The sequence below is a fragment of the Pelophylax lessonae genome, assembly GCF_965119305.1.
Source record: "Pelophylax lessonae genome assembly, chromosome: 3".
NCBI classification, from domain to species: domain Eukaryota; kingdom Metazoa; phylum Chordata; class Amphibia; order Anura; family Ranidae; genus Pelophylax; species Pelophylax lessonae.
Window position 1 is genome coordinate 276,733,936 of NC_138770.1, and position 19,215 is coordinate 276,753,150.

Here is a 19,215-nt window from a genome sequence, read left to right on the forward strand (position 1 = left end):
ATGGGAGAATATTTGCTAAGATCCCCTTAATGAACTTCTGTTAACCACTTGCCGACCGCTGCAAGTACATATACTGCGGCGGTCAGCCCCGTGCAGGCAAAGTGACGTATGGGTACGTCACTCACCTGCGAGCCAATAGGGGGCGAGCGCGTGCTGCCGGAGGCACGCTCCCACCCCCGCTCGTTCACGGACACCCCCGCGCGTGTGCCTGGCAGACCCGATGTCCGCCGGTCACTCGCGATCGTCCGTTACAGAGGGAGAAAAGCAGGCGGCTAATGTAAACAAAGCTGCCTGTCATTCTCCCCTGTGTAAGAACAGAGATCATACGGTCCTGATATGTAGGATCGTATATCTCTGTTGTTACACAACAAGCCACATCCCATAACATTTAGAAGCACGCCCCTAGGGACACACTTAACCCCTCCTTCTCCAATAAGTTAACCCCTTCCCTGTCAGTGTAATTTTTACAGTAACAGTGCATATGTATAGCACTGATTACTGTAGTAATGTCACTGGTACCCCCAAAAGTGTCAAAAATGTCAGTCAAGGGTCCGATCTGTCCGCTGCCATGTCGCAGTTCCGCAAAAAAATCGCAGATTGCCGCCATTACTCGTTAAAAAAAAACAATAAAAACAACAAAAATCTTTCCCTTAGTTAGTAAACGCAATAACTTTTTCGCAAACCAATCAAAATATGCTTATTGCGATTTTTTTTTTACCAAACATATGTAGCAGAAAAAAAATTGGCCTAAAATGTTAAAAAATTTAGATTTTTACTTTTTTTTGGGGGGGGGGGGGGTTTCATATAAAAAATGTGAAAAATATTGTTATTTTTGCAAAGTTGTCGCTCTTTTTTTGGTTATAGCGCATGATCAAAAAATCTCACAGGTAATCAAATACCAGCAAAAGAAAGCTCTGTTTGTGGGGAAAAAAGGACATCAATTTCATTTGGGTACAGCATCGCACCACGGCGCAATTGTTCGGTAAAGTCACGCAGTGCCGAATCGCAAAATAGGGCCTGGTCAGGAAGGGGGTAAAATCTTCGGGGGCTTAAGTGGTTAAAAGTTTGCCAACCCTACTAATTGTTGTACTCCCTTCCTATCTGTGGGGGCTGACCAGTCCAAAATGATGGAGACCTATCTATATACCTTCTGTGGAGAGTATTAGTCCCAAGAAGTTGATGTTCTGGCGTTCAAACTCAAAACATTTTTTGGGTTTGGCATATAGGCCGTGTTGTCTGAGGCATGCCAGCAAATTCCTGACATGTCCAAAATGGCCCTCCACAGAAGCTGAAAAGATCAGAATGTCATCTAAAAAAAAGCAATGACAAATAAATCCAAGTAATCCTGAAAGATGTAATTGACAAAGAGTTGGAATGTTGCTGGGGCATTGTATAGACCAAAAGGCATTACCAAGTATTTGAAATGCCCAAATCGGGTGTGAAATGAAGTTTTCCATTCGTCACCCTCCGATATGAGCACTAGGTTATATGCCCCTCGCAAGTCCAATTTCGTTAAAAATGGTAACTGATCTGAGTCTTTGGAATAACTCTGGCACTAATGGCAAGGGATTATTTCACAGTAAGCCATGCAGGGTCAAAGAGAATGGATTTTTTCGTCTACAATTCCTGATTTCCTTAGCCTTTCCTTAACACTCCTTTATGTGCTCCTTTAATGCTGTAAGTTCAAATGCTGTTAAGGGGGAAAATTCGTCCAAATGGTGATTCAGCCCCAGGAAGTAGCTCAATCAGACAATCATAAGGTCTATGATGAGAAAGAGTTTCTGCCGCTGAACACATCCAGGAAATCCCAGTATGCTCTTAGAAAAGATAGGCACTCCTCAGCATCTGAGTCCATGCACAACAGGGCAGCTGAATGGATTGGTGGTTTTGGCAGAAAGTGCTGCTGATGGTACGTTGATTGAATTTCAATTCCTCCTGTGATCTAGATAATACAGGCATTATGCAACTGTAGCCATTGCATGCCCAGGGTGACAAGGAACATTGGTGAAGCAATGGCGTCTATGTGCAACAGTTCCTTATGATTGCAAGAAATGTTGTGTGATAGTGGCAGTCCCTTGGGTAATAAGTCCAGATTTAATGCGAGATTCGTCTGCCTGATGAACTGAAAGTCTTTGAGATGTTGGTTGCAGGGAAATTTGGTGTTGAGCAGCAAATGACAGATCAAAAAAAGCAGCTGCAAGCCCCAGAATCAATTAGAGCAGATGTCTGGATGACTTTTCCCGGAAGCTGCAATGTGACAGGGAGAGCTAGGTGAATAGAGCTATTGGACAGAGGCAACAGGTGGGCAGAAGAGATAGTTAGGCACTTATGAAGCTTAGCTGGGCATGTCCTCACATTGTGGCTGGTTTCTCCACAGTACAGGCAGAGATTGTTTTGATGTCTACGCTGGTGCTCCTCCAGGGAGAGGTAAGGATGCAGAATGCCAAGCTGCATTGTTTCTGGTGTATCAGGAGCTGGTGCAGCCGAGACTGATGGAGATGGACTTGGAGGACTGGAAACACGTGGCAGCATCCATTGGGAGTGAGGCTATCCAGAAGATCTCTCTGAACTGGGTTCCCTCACATGTAGGTAAATCTGGACAAATAGGTTTATCAGCTTCAAGAGCGTCCGGAACTCCTACCCAAGCCAGCCCACCTTTCAATGCTTGAGGAGCCCTAATCACAATTGGTAACGGAGGACAGCATAATTTCAATTGGTGCCAGTGCTCCAGTGTCAGAAGTCTGTTACATAGTCCGCAGGGACAAACTTTTTTGTTCAAGTAAACAGTGGTCCCATGATGGGGATTCACTTTGTATTAGAGAGAGGACGAATCCCACCATGGTGGCTTCAAGCGAAAAGGAGGGAGGTCAGTTCACAGGCATTGCGAAAGGCTCTGAATATGCTGCGATCGGTTCTGGCGGTAGCATCACCGCAGCAAGTCAATCTACTGATGCAGCTGGTGCAGCAGAAGAACCTGGAGCAGATGTAGGATAGTGCCTGGACCAATTGTGCACATGAAGAGCCATGAATAGTAATTTATTTATAGGAGCCATCTTGTCTGCTGGCATGCCCTTCTTGACAGGACTGTGGTGGAGAACTTTGTCACATAGTGTGAGGATAATCATCTGTATCTAAATGTGACATAAGATGACATGAGACAAAGATGCTGGTTGTGGACTTGAGAAGGGAAAATGCACTTATAACCCCTGTCTCCATCAAAAGAGTGGGTGTGGATGTAGTAGAAAATTACAAGTATCTGGGGGTGCACATGTATAATAAACTGCACCACAGTATAAACACTGAAGTGCTCTATAGGAAAGGCCAGAGCTGCCTCTATTTTGTGAGGAGGCTGAGGTCTTTTAACATCTGCCAGATTATGCTGAAGATGTTTTATGAGTCTGTGGTGGCCAGTGCTCTCCTGTATGCAGTGGTATGCTGGGGAAGCAGGCTTAGGGCGGCTGACACCGACAGACTCAAAAAGCTGATTTGCAAGTCCAGTGATGTTTTTGGATTGGAGCTGGAGTCTTTAACAACAGTGTCAAAGAGGAGGAAGAATGCTGTCCAAGGTGCATTCAATCTTGGACAACTCCTCCCACCCACTCCACAATAAGCTGGTCGAGGAGTGATAGAATGCCATAACCCAGATGCACCACAAAACAACACAGGAAATGATCTTTGCCTGTGGCCATCAAATTATATCATTCTTTTCTGTAAGTCGTGGACACTAGGGGACTTATGATCCAGATTTTCATGTTGTATTTATATTATGTTAGTATTAGGTTAATTTATCTGTAAGAATTTTTATTGTAATATGTAGGGAAAGTGGTGCATTATTTCCATTTTTGTAGTTTGACTTTTCTGCTATTTCTACAACCAGTGTTATTTAATGCAGTGTTTTAAAAGGATGGTATGGAGTGTTTTTTTTTTTTTTTTTTTGCTAAATTTAAAAATAGTAAACATGTCTATACTTACCTGTTCTATGCAATGGTTTTGCACAGAGCAGCCCCAATCCTCTTCTCCTGAGGTACCCTTCCGGTGCTCTTCTTCTGAGGTACCTCTTCATTGGGTGTGCCCACGGAAAACCACTTTCCACGAGGACACCTGTGTGTGCTCGCTCCCGAGTCCCGCTGCTGCGTCTATTGGCACAGACAGTGGGACTCGGCCCTACCCCCTAGTCCCCATGTTACCATATTTGATTGACAGCAGCGTGAGTCAATTGCTGCAGCTGCTATCAATCTGTCCAATGAGGAGAGAGACAGTGGCAGGAGCCGCTGTGTTTGTACACGTTGCTGGATCAAATGCTAAGCAAAAAGGGGGTCTGGGGGTCAGCTGCAGCAAAGAAGGTTTTTCATCTTAATGCATGGTGAAAGGTGAAAAAACTTAAAGGATAAGTTCACCTTTAGGAAAATGTTACATGTTCCACCCATTTTAGAAGGTCCCCATACCAGCAGTCACATTTTAAAATCAGCGCTGCCTGCTCAGGGTTCCGCCCACATGGCCCCATCATTCATTTACACAGCTCTGTGTGTGAATGAACTACAAGCCCTGACATCCTTTGCTGTTGTCGGCTTGTAGTTCTCAATGAACTACCACAATGCTGTGGAGCGCCGTGATAGTTCATTGATTCTTCCTGTCAGATTGTATAATGCTTGCCTGTATGGGATGTACGGGCACACAGATAGTCACACAGATCTGAAGGAGACCTGCATATGGCACCAGCAATCTGCTGATCGCTGGTGCAATGCTTTACAGGCTCCAAAAAAAAAAACAGTAATAATTTCACATTTATTTTATCTGCAAAAAAAAATGTGCATTTTTTTATTTTTTAACTTTCCTTTAAGGCTTTAGAACCACTTTAATTTCAGTTATTATTTGTTTTATTTCAGTTCATGGTTATTGTATATCATAGTTTGCTGTTATTGGTGACTTATATTTTGTTTGTTATTGTGTCTTTAGTTTTTATTTGTTATTGTGACTTTACTTTGTATTCACTGAGTATAACTGTATCTTAATCTTTGGAATTAATAAAGTATTCTGAATCTGAATTTTAATATCACCTGTATGTCATTCTGCCTGACAATATATGCTCTTTGGCCATTATGCTGATTTCGTGATATATTTCTGAAACAACACACACTGTGTAATTTTTGCTTCCATATTACTAAATTCAACACCATTTTGTACACTTGATATTTATTATAGTTATGTAAAACTGTTTTATACTTTTGGAACGCATTCCTACTCTTCTATTAGAAACTGTTGCTTGTATGATAGGTTTGTAGAGGAAATGCTATGTTAGTTGGGGTGAGGTGGGATATCCTCCTTTGTATAGTTAAGCACCCCTGTGCCCCTTTACATTTCCCTGTATACATTTTACATGAAGGTATGTGAGATACCATCTCTAACATTCTAGATTCATTTCTACATGTCTCCCAATAATCCCAAACCTTGTTTCCCTTGGTCTTTCAGATCATGTCATTCTAGCATTGTATGCCTTTCGTTACTCAACAGGGGAATTAAAACTCTGCAGATAAGAAGTTACAACGAAACTTAGTCTCCTCATAAAGACCTGATATTTTCATACTTTTTCTTCAACTTTGACAGCCATCAGCAGCTGTTCAGCAGAGTGTGACAGAAGGTCTGCACATTACCTAGTTAAAAATGCATACAACTGAATTGTTGGTCCACTGCCCTGTACATCTTCTTCACACCTACATATCGTTCAGCTCCACTGGATATGAGTAAAGGGCTGAAATGAGGTCCCTGGTTTACGTGCTGCTGCAGCAGGGGATGGAGAGGGCCAGGTTGTAGTAAAGCCTTTAGAGTCAGCCCTCTGTGCTCCTATTAGAACCCAGCCTTTTCCTTCTATTTATTTAGTTCCTGTTTCCGTAACATTTTATCTGAGGGTAAATATACTTTACCTGTAGCTGGAAAAAAGACAGACGGGATAACATTGATAAACTGAACAGCTAGGCAAACAGAAAAAAAGAGTAAAATACTGCAGGCTTTCCAAATAGGAAAAATCCTTCTGATTTCAAACAAACTAAGACTGGTACTATAGTGAGGGGAAAAAAAAGTATTTGATCCCCTGCTGATTTTATATGTTTGCCCACTGACAAAGAAATGATCAAGCTATAATTTAATGGTAGATTTATTTTAACAGTGAGAGACAGATTAACAACAAAAAATCCAGAAAAATGCATTTTAAAAAAGTTATGTTGATTTTCATTTTAATGAGTGAAATAGGTATTTGATCCCTTATCAATCAATGAGATTTCTGGCTCCCGTGTGTCTTCTATACAGGTAACAAGCTGAGATTAGGAGCACTCACCTAAAGGGAGTTCTCCTAATCTAAGATTGTTACCCATATAAAAGACCCCTGTCCACAGAAGCAATCAATCAGTAAGATTCCAATCTCTCCACCAAGACAAAAGAGCTGTCCAAGAATGTCAGGGACAAGATTGTAGACCTACACAAGGCTGGAATGCGCTACAAGACCATTGCCAAGCAGCTTTATGGGAGGGGTGACAACAGTTGGTAGGATTATTCGCAAATGGAAGAAACACAAAATAACTGTTAAACTCCCTCGGTCTGGGGCTTCATGCAACATCTCACCTTGTGGAGTTTCAATAATCATGAGAATGGTGAGGAATCAACCCAGAACTACACGGGAGAATCTGGTCAGTGATCTCAAGGCCTTTGGGACCATAGTCACCAAGAAAACAATTGGTAACACACTACGCCGTGAAGGACTAAAATTCTGCAGCACCAGCAAGGTCCCCCTGATCAAGAAAGCAGATGTACAGGCCTGTCTAAAGTTTGCTAATGAACATCTGAATGATTCAGAGGAGAACTGGGTGAAAGTGTTGTGGTCAAATGTGACCCAAATCGAATTCTTTGGCGGAGGAGGAACGTTACCTATGACCCCAAGAACACCATCCCCACTGTCAAACATGGAGGTGTAAACATTATGCTTTGGGGGTGTTTTTCTGCTAAAGGAACAGGACAACTTTACAGCATCAAATGGACGATGGATGGTGGCCCTATACCGTCAAATCTTGGGTGAGAACCTCCTTCCCTCAGCCAGGGCATTGAAAATGGGTCATGGATGGGTTTTCCATGAGAATGACCCAAAACACACAGCCAAGCCAACAAAGCAGTGGTTCAAGAAGAAGCACATTAAGGTCCAGGAGTGGCCTAGCCAGTCTCCAGACCTTAATCCCATAGAAAATATGTAGAGGGAGCTGAAGGTTACCGAACGTCAGCCTTGAAACCTTAATGACTTGGAGAGGACCTGTTGAGAGGAGTGCGACAAAATCCCTACTGAGATGTGTGCAAACCTGGTGGCCAACTACAAGAAATGTCTGACTATTGTGATTACCAACAAGGGTTTTGCCACCAAGTACTGTTTTGGGAAGGAGTAAAATACTTATCCATCTATAGAATAAGCCTTTTTCTGACACTTATTGCTTACAAGTTAAAATCAGTATTTTTTGCTAAAAAATTACTTAGAACCCCCCAACATTTTATATATATATATATATATATATATATATATTTTTTTTTTTTTGTTTTTTTTGCAGAGACCCTAGAGAATAAAATGATGGTCATTGCAATATTTTATGTTACATTGTATTTACGCAGCGGTCTTTCAAACGCAATTTTTTGTAAAAAATACACTTTCGTGAATAAAAACAAAACACAACAGTAAAGTTAGCCCAATTTTTTTATATAATGGGAAAAATTATGTTACACTGAGTAGACAGATACCTAATATGAAATAAAATAAAACCCGCGCCCTTATAAGCAGCGAACTCATACAGCTGGATGTATGGTAAAAGTATTAAAATGGGAGTCGCGCTAAATATAGAACAGTCAATAAAACACATATGTGGCTAAACAACAATAACTGAAAGTCCCATCTCAGCCAAGTTCAGCCTTAATGTGTACACAGTTCACGATGGTACAATAGTGAATTTCCACCCTGGTGTTTGATATAGACGGACACTTGTGAAGCCCTCCACCACATACAGCCTCTTACCAGAGAGGGATGGAACATACACAGTAAGTAGTTTGAGAACTACTTTGCCTGTATCCGGCACATCTGCTCCAATACGAATCCAATCATATGATATCCACCAGTGGAATAGATGGACTGCCAATTTCACAGGACCCACTCTCAGAGTGTGATATGGAAAAGAAGGCAAAAGCGGCCCATAGCGTGATACAGTCTTTTACATTTATTAAGTGAAATCTCATTACACTCACCAAAATTCAATAAGAATGAGCCTGTAGCCACATCATGGGCAGTAGTACGAAGCAAGGCACTTCCGGGTCCCGGGTATGATGAAATGACGCTCGTTCGGCTCCTCCCCGAAGCTTTTCGTCGAATGAACGTTCTCAAGGGGGCGTCCATTCGACGAAAACCTTGTGGAATGGCGTCAAACTACAGTACTTAAAAATCTCCATAGGCGACGTTTTAAACATTTTTAACGGTTACCATTTTAGAGTTACAGAAAAGGTTTAGTGCTAGAATTAGTGCTCTCACTGTAACGATCATGGCGATACCTCACATATGTGGTTTGAACACTGTTTACATTTGCAGGCGCGACTTACTTATGCGTTTGCTTCTGCACGCGAGGATGGGACACTTTTTATTTTTTATTTTTTTATTTTTTTATATTTTTACACTGTCCCTTTAAAAAAAAAATAATAATTTGATTACTTTTGTTGCTGTCACAAGGAATGTTAACATACCTTGTGACAGCAATAGTCATGTTTCTAAGTATTTGTTTGGAGGGATCTGGGGTTTGGCTGTTTTGAATGTTGACATTTTTTTTTTTAAATCTTGCGCCTTTAAGGCTTTAAGATTAGGGCACTTCTGGGTTACGTAAACCAAGACACGATCAAAGCCAATTCTGGCCTTGTTTTTTGGAAGTTATGTACTGTACAGAAAGTGACCTGCTTTGTGGTGTAGGTGTTGTTAGTTTTGCAGTGTGTAATATGGCAGTTTTTGGTGATTTCTGTTAATTTTTTTTACATATTTTTGCTTATATTTTACCATATTTAAAACACTGTCATTGATTCCTACACTATCATATGCTTGATTCTTAGCTTGGTCAAGCTGAAGATGATTATGGATTCAACCACTCAATAGGAATAGGAAGGCATTGTGTTGATATGCATTCAACTGCCTCCCAGAGACATACCAAAGGGCACTTTCATACCGTAAACCAGCCCTTTTCAACCAGAGTGCCCAGGCACCCTGCAGTGCCCTGATGCTTCTTCAGAGGTGCCTTCGCAAAATTCCTAAAAATTTAACAAAAATTGTATACATGCCAGCTGGTGGATAAAACCTGCCTTTTAGTTATACAAAGCAACGGGTTTTCATTATGCACCATTATGACTTATTAAACGCTGGCATTCTACCAACCAATGATGTCATCAGTTTATAAAGAGGAGGTCTGTCGCCTCCACAGTATCCTTGTTTGCCCCTGCTCTACCTATCTCCCTTAGCACTGGGGTCACATTAGCTGACAGATGGAGAGAAATTGGGAGAGAAGAGAAACATTGGAATACTAGTCAGTACCAGTGTACAAAAGTGTATTTGTATTTGCTTTGGAGGAAAAAAAAAATCACCTCTAACATTGGGTGTCCTACGTGTGGATGTTGCTGCATTTTGCAGAACTATTAGAATAGTTTTAGAATGGGGTGTCTGGAAACTGTCCATAATTTTATTGGGTGCCTTGAGATTGTCTATAATGTTAAAGGGTGCCTTGACTGAAAAAAGGTTGAGAAACACTGCCCTAAACAATAAGTTGCATAGTTATCCCCAGAAGATTTAAGATTATGCCTGCACTAGAGTGCCAAGTTTTGATGATGTTTGCTCTCTCAACACATATAATAAACACCACAATGAATTAATGTAATGTTAAATATTTCACATACCACTCCTGGTAATATCAGGCTCCATACTCCACAATCACCTCTCAGGTGCTGGCTCTGCCTGTCTCTACTTAAGCAATCAATTGTAGCAGCAACAAGAATGCCACCCACAGGAATAAGTCTTTTCTGAGATTCTTCACACTAGCCTCATCGCTTAATCAAAGAATCTTTGAGAAGTGCTGTGCCTAGCAGGTAACATGTCAGAATAGAACTTGTTCCTGCTGGCTATTTTAATAAAGGAAAAAAATTACTTTGCATCTCATTGTACGGCATCCCTGTTTCTGATACAATTGATCCATAATGAAGCCTTTTCCCAAACAAGGTCTGGCTATGAAGCTGAAATTCTCGATTATCATCTTATATGGGCTCAGCAGTTTGTCGAGTGCATCCTTGGTATACTAGCCAATAGGGGGAGAATTTTTAGAGGAGCTGTTCAAATGGATCCAAGCAACAATGACACCATTGTCAAGCATGCTTGTGCTCTCCATAATTTTGTAAGCCAGAGGGAGGGATATTATTTTCAGGACTCCCTTGTCCATGACCAAGAGGATGTCTCCTGAGCCTCTATAGGAGGCACCATCAAGACCTACAATGTTCAGGAGGAATTTGCTGATTACTTCCGATTACTTCCTGTCACCTCCCATGGGAATAATCAAAAGTTTAAAATGTCCACATTAAATTTACTTGCCTGTCTGGCAATCTTTATATAATAAAACAATGAGTTTGTGCAGTAGAAGCGTGTGTTTTTAACAGTAAAAATATGCTTTGAAATGTTTGCTCCCAATGGGAGTATGTTGTTGCAATTCAATTTTTAAAGTGAATGTTTGCTATGCAGTGTTACTAAAGTGCAAGAGGCTGTGTTCACCTTTAACACTTTCGCTGCCACTTTTAAACTAAGCTGACCAGGCCATTTTTGCAAAATTGCTTTTTTATTTTTCCCTTACAGCTTTCAGAGTTTGATAAAGTCCCCCCCAAACCATCTATTTTCTGAAAGCACATAACCAGTAGGTGCTATTGATTTTTAGGGCACAATGATATTTGCGCAAATGTTAATCAAAACAATATTTTCGCTAAAAATACTCTAGAATCATTATTAGCAGATGAAAACACAGCCCATTTTACAAAACTCCTACTAAATATAAAATCTAACCTGTTAATTGAGTTAATAAATAACTGCTATTTGTAAATTTTAGATTGTGCCTTTTTGCAAGATGATGAAAATTGCACATACGCAAAAATAGAAATATCCAAATTTCTCTAAAAACCTAGAGGTTTTTATTTTTCACTTATAGCTTTCAGAGTTTGTTTAAGACCCCTCAAACCATATATTTTCTGAAAGCACATGACCTGTAGAATAAAAGGAAGGTGCTACTGATTTTTAAGGCCCCCACAATATTTGCGCATATGTTTACCAAAGCAATATTTTCGCTAAAAATACCCTAAAATTATCTAAAATAATTTTTAGCAGATATAAACAAAGCACATTTTACAAAATTCCTGATAAATTCCTACCTAATATAAAAGCTTAACCTGTATTGAGTTACAGTAATAAATAACAAATATTTGTAAATTTTAAATTGCACCTTTTTGCAAAGTGGGGGAAATTTAATGTACACAAAACTATAAACAACCAAATTTCTCTAAAAGTCTGGAGGTTTTCCTTTTTCACTTACAGCTTTCAGAGTTTGTAAAAAAAAAACCCCAAACCATATATTTTATGAAAGCACATGGCCAGTAAACAAAAAAGAAGGTGCTACTGATTTTTAAGGCACTGCGACATTTGCGCAAATGTTTATCAATATTATCGCTAAAAATACACTAAAATCGTTAATTAAATGGATTCATACATGGCAAAATGCACAAAATGCCTTCTGAATTCCTATTAAATATAAAAGTTAAACCTATATTGAGTTAATAAAAAAACTGAAGGTTTTTTTATTAACTCAATAACCTTGAGTGAAGGTTATTGAAAACTGAAGGTATGCAAAACTGTAAAGAAAAACTATTTACTCTGGAGGTTACCATTTTTCACTTACAGCTTTCAAACCGTACATTTTCTGAAAGCACATGACCTTTAGAATTAAAAAAATGTACTACTGATTTTTTATGCGCCACAATAATTGCCCGTATGTTCATCATATTGCTATTTTCACAAAAAATACACTAAAATCATTATTATTGCACAAAAACACAACATAACTTACAAAATCCCTGCTAACTTACTACTAAAGCATCGTTCACATGTAGCATACTAAAGTGTACACCCATAGAAGGCCATGTTTACCCACACAGAGATGCACAGGTGTTCTGTGCATCCCCATACAGGCAGTCCCATTTATGTCAATCAGGATGCAACGGCTACACAGGCATAGCTGCTGTTCCCAATCTAACACCGTGTGGGTGCCTGACCCCGAATGCAGACAGTGTGAGCTCAGGAAAAAGCACGTGGATCTGCATGGATGTCAAATTGTGAGCAACCGCTCTGTTCATGCAGTTGCTACAATCCAAATGCCATCAATAGGACTGCATGCACAGAGATGCACGGAAACACCTGTGCATCCCTGTTAAGGTACACTGTGTATGCCCCTGTGTAAACAAGGCCTTGGGCCCCTTTTACACAAACAGACTGATCGAGTCTGCCTATCTATTTTTCAGGCGGGCCCAATCAGACCACCCATTGTTTCTATAGAGAGGCTGATGTAAATGGACATGTGTCTGTTTACACCCACCCGCATCTGATCTGATCCCCTAAAAATAGACAGATGGGGATCCCATTCCCTATCCATCTAGCAGATCTGATCAGATGGTATCGGAAGGAAATAGACAGATGGTCTGTTTCCATTTGACCGCCCCATAGAGAACAGTGGGCTGTGTCCGTGTCTGCTCTGCATCAGCGGACGTCGACCTGTCATCCGCCTGCTCAGCGGGGATCAGCTGAGCTGCTCAACAGAGTCCGCTCCATGTTTTTTTTTTTCTTTTTGGTTTTTTTACTTTTTAAATTTTTCTAAATTTAAGACCTCCATATCTCTTTTTTTGAGACAGAAAAAGGGACTTAAGAAAGTCCCTTTCTCTGCACTACTTTGCATGAATGAATAAGTCTGTATAGAGACTCCTTATCCATTCATAAACTGACAGTCTGACATAGTAAACTTTCAGTTTACTACGATCAGCTGATCACCTGTCAGTGGACATAGCAACTATCGGCAGCTACGGCTGCCTAGGTTCATTGTACAAGAGGGAGGGGGGCTGGTAAACTCATGTTTACCAAGCCCCCCTAATCCCCAGCTTCACCGGCTCCCCACTCCCCCCCCCCACTCTCAGGCAGACAGAGTGCCGGTCAGCAGCTGCAGGCAGCGGGAGGGAAAGGGAGGGATACCTCCCGGAGCAGGGATGCGGGGGGGGGGGTGATCAGACAGGCGGGGGACATGCTAAGATCCCCTCCAAGCCCCTGAAGCGTGCAGGAGAGGCAGAGGAGGGAGGATTCCAGCTTCTAAAGGTAGCTGCAGGGGTCGGGTTTGCAGGGGGAGGGGGGAATCAGTGCTGGGGGGGGAAGAGGGAGATGAAGAGGATAGGAAAGGAGAGTGGGGGGAGCAATTTTAGGTGAAAGGGAGCTGGTCGGAGGTGGAGAGGCTGGGGACAGGGAAGCGGCAGCATAGGGGGGAAGTCACATTTTAGGTAATAACTCTGATCAGTGGATTGTAATCTGATGATCAGAGTTATAGAGTTATTCAGCAGTCCTTTTATAAGTTCATGGTCATTGAAGTGACCAGGAGCTTATAGGAGAGGGATAAACAAGGTCCTGGCCAGCTGCAGGCAATGGTGTAGGTTCGTATGCCGTACAGACCTGGCAGTAAAAGGCTAATACCCAATGATTGAAGAAAAGTGAAAAAAGGCATAAGATTGGATGTTTACAATGAACACAGCTGCACCTTTTTCTGCAACATTCACACAGCAAAGCAATGGAGATGCTCAGAGAAGAAATTAGGAGAGGGGGAAATATTTTATCAGGTATTAAGGCAGGAATTGTGTTACTGGCAGGATAACAAGAAAAATAAAGTGCAAAGGCCTAAAAATGCAGCCATTATAATTATCTGTAATTATGCACAAGCAAAAAAGTTTATTACATTTATTGCAGGTATTACCCCGGGTTGATATATAGAATAGTTGCAGACTAAAAAAAGCAATATTAAAAAAAAGGTTTTCTCTTAAAACTTTATGAAACCCTTAAAAAATATTTTATTTGCTCCCTTTTCACCAGATGCTTTTAGGGCAGATCCACAGGTATTTTTTAAAACATCAACACAAAGTAAAACAGGCATGTATGAATATTGCCGCTTTTCCTCTTAAATGATTACTGGGCTTGAGGTTGGCTGTTGACGTGAGAATTGTACAGACGATAACCTCTGCATCTTATTCCTCAACATATAATGTATCCTCCTTATTGGAGACATTCATACAATCTTCACACACTATCCACAATCTTTCCCGATGTTCTAAACATTATAAAATACATTTTTTTAATTTATTGTTATGTGCATGTTGGAGAGGTTTTTGATTGTTCTTGTCCTGACAGGATGTAGAAGAAAGTTTCCCCTAACAGCAACTCAGACACCAATAAAACCCAACAGATGCTAAAATAGAATGGGAAAACGCTCATGTCCTCATTTCCATGACAGCCTTCCAAAATTGCAACTCATCAAAGTAGATGTGCATTCTCACCTTCAGTGACCCTGATTCACTCAGCTATTTAGTAATCATATTAGATCCCTTTTAAATCAGTGTCACAGGGTTTTCAAGTTGTTTACTGGACAAAAATAAAACTGATTTTTATTTATAAAACATAGTAAATATACCATTGTTGAGAGTTCTTACAATTTTTATGTCAATATCTGCAATATTCCTATATCAAACACTTTAGGTATTTATCTTGTAGTGATAAAGTTTATATAGTTTAATAATAGTATTATACAGTACAGTAATACCTTGATTTGTGGGCATTTTGCAAGACGAGCAACATTTTTTTTAAATTGTAACTTGGTATGCGAGCACTGTCTTGCAAGACGAGTAGTAGATGGATCGCGATTTCACAGTTTTATAGTAAAAAGAAAGTGTGATTTCATCACTGAAATATCAACACATTCACTAAGCTTTCTACTTGCAAAAGTTTTTTATTTTGTAAGAAAAAAGGATAACAACAACCTACATTCTCAGGAAACATAGCCATAACCAGGTTCACAGTAAAATACAATCAGCGCCCTCATGTGGAGAGCCCAAGTGAGGAAGCCAATAAAAACATTGCAATGGATTATAGGCATGGCAACAAACATAGTAAAACTAAAATGTCCATGGACCAGAACGGAGTCCAAGGACACTGTAGGTGCAAGTAAATACAAAACGGTTAACATGTGTGTAATAGGTTAAGTGCCTACTGCGAACTGGGTAGGGAAGAATCCCTATCCTGAGCATTACCAACTCAGTTTGGCAAACAAAAAAGCTGGGTGAAGAGAAGTCCTGAGAGAGCTAGAGATACCGATATCCAGGAGAGAAAAGGAAAGACGAGGCAGCATAATAGAGAAAAGGGGGATGAGAAAAAAAAGGAAGAGCTCAAGATGAGAGAAGAGATAGGATAGAGATGCCGGAGTGGAAGCGGAGAGGGTGAAGAGGAGATGAAACTCCTCCCACCCCTCCTTGTAGAGTAGTTATGTTGAAGGAGGTCTAATGTACAGACACCAGGGCTCCCATATGGCCTCAAATTCCGCTTGCTTGTCTCGGAAGATACTAACCACCTTCTCCTAGGTCATGATCCAGGAGATTTTGCGTTTGGTCGCCCCCATAGAGACGGAGGGTGACTTCCACGCCCGAGCCAGGGTAAGCTTCCCTCCCAACAACATAAAGTGCATCAGTTTTACACTGGTTCTAGGCCCTTTTACTCCAGGGCCAAGAAGCAGCGCTACTTCCGGGTTCTTGGAAGCAGATAGCCCTGTAACTTTGCAGATCATGCAAAAAAGCTTATTCCAGAAGCTACGGATACGCAGGCACTCCCACCAAATATGAAGCATAGAGCCCTGGTGTCCACAATTGCGAAAGCAAAGAGGGTCAGTGCCTGGATACATTTTAGCTAGACAGGTGGGAACAAGATACCAACGAGTAATAATCTTAACATTTGCTTCTATGAGAGACATGTTCAAAATACCTTTAAATGCCCTCCTAAAGATGTTCCAGGTGTCCGGTTCCCATGAAAACTCGAGGTCCCTTTCCCAAGAAAGGGCGTATCCAGGCTTTCCATCTGATTGGCTGATTCATGGGGGAGTTGTTTGGCGCAATTTGCGAGCGGTGGCTGCCACCCTTGCGAGGATGCCTCTCCCTACCTATCACACTAGCGCGACGCTGGAAGAGGGCCCTTGGTGGTGCAGGGTACGTATATAACACCCTCATTTGTACTTGATAGTCTTGTTGGTTGCTTTTCTTGGGCCCACTGCACACCACCATTGGACCACGATCTCTTGTGTGAACATCAGGTAACCACCCTGGGAGCTCTATTCACTTTGTTTACTTTCAACATTCATTCCTTTTATTTTCTGTTTATCTTTCACTTTTTGTTTCTCTTTGGGCTATTGCACTATGGGTTTCATGTAATATTCCAACCACTATTTTCAACTTTTTCTCTATTCAGTGGTCACAACCCAACTTATATGTCTTTTTACTTACACCTCTTTTCATGTGTGCAGAGTCACTAATGATTACCGATTCATATATAGTATTAGCACTATTTACCAAACAATAGTTATATACAATGTATTCATTTTATAGACACTCTGGAATCAAGCTATGTATCATTAGTGACCTTTACATGGACAATCTCCTCCTCATGGGGACCTGTGTATGTGTGCCCATTTTTCCATGGGTCCTTACATCCACAGCTCCTGGGATAGACATCCCACTTAGCCCCCAGTTTACAGTACCGTGTTTTTGAACTGTGAGCAAATATGTAAGTACCTCAGCGTTGGATATTTCCTTCCCTCCTGATTTTTCATTTCCCTGTCATTTGGGTCTATTAATCAGATCCTACTGGTTTTTATATGTTTTCCACAGATACATTTTATGCATTTTGCTCCTGAGGAACTGGGATTTATCCACAAATGTGTTGAGTTTTTTTTTAGATGCATATATGTTTCTGTAACGGAACCTCTGACCCACACTGTACTTGTGGTCTTCCGTCAGTATACAGTACAGCTTCCTCGCAGTCATGAACATAGATATCAAATCCCAGCCGCCATCATACAAAGCTAGCCTGACACTTAGCTTGTACTAGAACCACACTTTATTGAACAGTCACACAGAATTTATATACACTACATGAACAATGACCCGAATAATTACCAAAAACATCACACAATGGTTAGATAACGAGGTACAGCTGACTCATGGCTAATCCCACCTTGCAAAAGTATTCATTAACATGCTAATTAACTCAGCGCACTTTAACCAGACTGGAATGACAAGACTGCCGGCAACAAAGCTAAAACAAAATACAAAATTACACATTATCTCAATACACAAACAATAGGAAGAGACCCCAGTATCAGTCTGTCTGTCTCCTACATTTTAGTACATGGAATACACATCATTTAGGAGTCACAGACTTCATGGCAACGGTCTACAACAGTCTAGGTCTCACAGTGTAAAGTGGGATTAAAATCTTAATATTTCTATATGAAGGTAGATATTGCTGACAAATATTACTGTCCCACTTGAAGCAATCCAAACCATTAGGTATCTGTCTTTCACTTGAAGTGACAATGAACACAGTCACAGTTTCCAATGTATGATATTCTTTTTTTACCATGTCATTTTGTTTTTTAATGATCCCACCACAAGGTGCAATACTGGCTCACAATATCATATATTGCATAAGTGTCATGTTGCTATCCATGTATATAGGTAGATGATTTTGAATATGGCATGGGTGTGTATATAAATGAAATGATCAACAATTTTTACTTTTTATTTATGTATGTGCAATGACTTGTGCATACGCTTTATAAATATGACATTTTGATTCATTTTCATGTGCTTTATTTAAAGTCCCAATAGCCTCCTTTTTTATATTGAGAAGGTAATGTGCTCTTTTTCATTGATGTTACTTCTTTATAAATGTTGGTGAGCTGTTTGAATTATGCATGTCACTTTACTTGATGAAGGAGCCCCTGTGGTTTTGAAATGTTGTAGTTCTGTATAAGACATGCTGAATTTGCATCAATAAAGACAATTTGGTTGCAGATCACTGAGGACTGGTAGAAACATATTCCCATTTTATTTTGACAGAAGCATAATTAAGAAGTGATCACGGTCAGGTATCATTCTCTCACAGTGCTACCTTAGAACAGTCAAAAGAGGAACTTTTTTAGGTATAACTAAAGGCAAAACTTTTTAGTTTTTGTTTTAAATAGTGGAGAGGGGTTGGAACACCTGTCAATTTGTATTGCTGTCTGTGTCCCTGTTAGGGAGATTCACCCTCTCTATGTGTCCTGTTTACCATTAGTATTGAAAGTGAAAGTAAAAGAAAATCCCAAATTTTGGGTTGTCCTCAGACAAGTAATAAAGGGGAAATCTTCCAATTGGGACACTAGTTTTGGTGGCCTAGGGATCCCCAAGGAAATCTCTGCAATGGGACACATATTGCAAAAAAAAAAAAAAATCTGACAGGGGCTATAACCCTACCTTACTCTATCCAAAATGAAAAAAAAAACTGTTTTGCCTATAATGAAGCGGATCTTCAAACTAGACATACGAAATTAAAAGTCAACAGCTACAAATACTGTAGCTGCAGACTTTTAATAGAAGAACACTCGGAACCCGAGCCGGTTCTTCTGACATTTTTTGGGTCCAGGAGCCGGCATGTTTACTGTGTGAAGCCAGCTGTGACTCCTTGTGGCTTCACAGCCAGCTTCCCTCTGCAAAACCAGGTACCTGCCCCCCCAAAACAAATAATGTGCCAAAACATAAAGAGGAGGGGGAAGGAGGCACTCAAGCAGAACTTCCCCTTTTGGGGGAATTTCCGCTTTAAGCTGTAACATTGTAGTAAATATATGTAGTAAATATATGTATGTTTATATATGTCTCACGGCTCCTGTTTAACATTGCCTTGCTATGTGATAGAATTGACAAATGTCCCTTATCATTTATTCATGGACATGCAAAAGTTGGTTGGCAACAAAGTAGTTGGTGATGTATCCCTCAGCAACAAACATCAACTGTTAGCAGCACAAC

At 40.5% G+C, this 19,215-nt stretch overlaps 1 protein-coding gene across 3 annotated transcripts in view; it reads left to right on the top strand.

Annotated features, from left to right (window-relative positions):
- Positions 1-19,215, top strand: part of KCNMB2 (potassium calcium-activated channel subfamily M regulatory beta subunit 2) — a 765,065-nt gene that overhangs the window by 656,792 nt on the left and 89,058 nt on the right. The gene's annotated exons all lie outside the window — the stretch shown is intronic.